The following is a 2,418-nucleotide window of genomic DNA, read 5'->3' on the forward strand; positions in this document are numbered from 1 at the left end:
TAACAGCAGAGCATGAAAGTGCAGCAGGGTTTTTAAGTACATGGAGCAGTGAAATACATGAAGTCTAAAGATGGTGGTAGCGGGGGAGACACATGGCAAGGAACAGGTACAGCTACAGCAAGAGGCCTAAACATTAAACGCTGCGTCCGATCTCCAAACATGACGTCACGTGCAGCCCGGGTAACTCTTTCTTTACAGCAAACCGGCTGAAGTAACTTTTCATACGAGACAAACGAAGAAAAGTGAAACTTGTAAGATTTATAGGAACTAACTCCTATTACCAACAAACAAAGTTGAAAAGAAAATAAAAGTATTTAGGCCCAACGAACAAACCGGAGGTAGCAGATTCTGAGGCAAAGCCTCCCGTTCACTAGCAAAATCGGTTCCGACCGGCCAGGAAAGAGATGGCCCCGGCCCAACCTACTTACATAGTATGGCGCGTGCATACCACGGTAGCAAAGAGCAAAATAAGAAGCTCCATGCTGCAAAGAAAGAATCCTACCACCAGAGAAGCTAGTTTGCTAATGACACCCAGCAGCAGCTGTGCACCTGAAAACACACGCCTGGAAGTGAGGGTGTGGCTCGTATATGAAGAGCCTCCGCCCCTCCCACAAATGCAGGCTGACTAATCAGCCTTACCAACATATATAAATACAAACCGGATTCCAAAAAAGTTGGGACACTAAACAAATTGTGAATAAAAACTGAATGCAATGATGTGGAGATGGCAAATGTCAATATTTTATTTGTAATAGAACGTAGATGACAGATCAAACGTTTAATCCGAGTAAATGTATCATTTTAAAGGAAAAATACGTTGATTCAAAATTTCACGGTGTCAACAAATCCCCAAAAAGTTGGGACAAGTAGCAATAAGAGGCTGGAAAAAGTAAATTTGAGCATAACGAAGAGCTGGAAGACCAATTAACACAAATTAGGTCAATTGGCAACATGATTGGGTATAAAAAGAGCTTCTCAGAGTGGCAGTGTCTCTCAGAAGCCAAGATGGGTAGAGGATCACCAATTTCCACAATGTTGCGCAGAAAGATAGTGGAGCAATATCAGAAAGGTGTTACCCAGCGAAAAATTGCAAAGAATTTGCATCTATCATCATCAACTCTTTATAACATCATCCGAAGATTCAGAGAATCTGGAACAATCTCTGTGCGTAAGGGTCAAGGCCGTAAAACCATACTGGATACCCGTGATTTCCGGGCCCTTAAACGACACTGCACCACAAACAGGAATGCTACTGTAAAGGAAATCACAGAATGGGCTCAGGAATACTTCCAGAAACCATTGTCAGTGAACACAATCCACCGTGCCATCCGCCGTTGCCAGCTGAAACTCTACAGTGCAAAGAAGAAGCCATTTCTAAGCAAGATCCACAAGCTCAGGCATTTTCACTGGGCCAGGGATCATTTAAAATGGAGTGTGGCAAAATGGAAGACTGTTCTGTGGTCAGACGAGTCACGATTCGAAGTTCTTTTTGGAAATCTGGGACGCCATGTCATCCGGACCAAAGAGGACAAGGACAACCCAAGTTGTTATCAACGCTCAGTTCAGAAGCCTGCATCTCTGATGGTATGGGGTTGCATGAGTGCGTGTGGCATGGGCAGCTTGCATGTCTGGAAAGGCACCATCAATGCAGAAAAATATATTCAGGTTCTAGAACAACATATGCTCCCATCCAGACGTCATCTCTTTCAGGGAAGACCCTGCATTTTTCAACAAGATAATGTCAGACCACATTCTGCATCAATCACAACATCATGACTGCGTAGGAGAAGGATCCGGGTACTGAAATGGCCAGTCTGCAGTCCAGATCTTTCACCTATAGAGAACATTTGGCGCATCATAAAGAGGAAGGTGCAACAAAGAAGGCCCAAGACGATTGAACAGTTAGAGGCCTGTATTAGACAAGAATGGGAGAGCATTCCTATTTCTAAACTTGAGAAACTGGTCTCCTCGGTCCCCAGACGTCTGTTGAGTGTTGTAAGAAGAAGGGGAGCTGCCACACAGTGGTGAAAATGGCCTTGTCGCAACTTTTTGGGGATTTGTTGACACCATGAAATTCTGATTCAACATTTTTTTCCCTTAAAATGGTACATTTTCTCAGTTTAAACTTTTGTTCCGTGATTTATGTTCTATTCTGAATAAAATCTTAGAAGTTGGCACCTCCACATCATTGCATTCAGTTTTTATTCACGATTTGTATAGTGTCCCAACTTTTTTGGAATCCGTTTTGTATATATATATATAGATATATTTATATACACGCACAAACATATATATACATACATGCATGTATACATAGACACACACACATATATGCACACATGTATATACACATATATATATTACATTTTACTACTGAAAAATGTACTTTACTGGGGCTCTGAAATAAACTGTAAATAA

The sequence above is a fragment of the Bufo bufo genome, chromosome 1 (genome assembly GCF_905171765.1).
Source record: "Bufo bufo chromosome 1, aBufBuf1.1, whole genome shotgun sequence".
Lineage (NCBI taxonomy): Eukaryota > Metazoa > Chordata > Amphibia > Anura > Bufonidae > Bufo > Bufo bufo.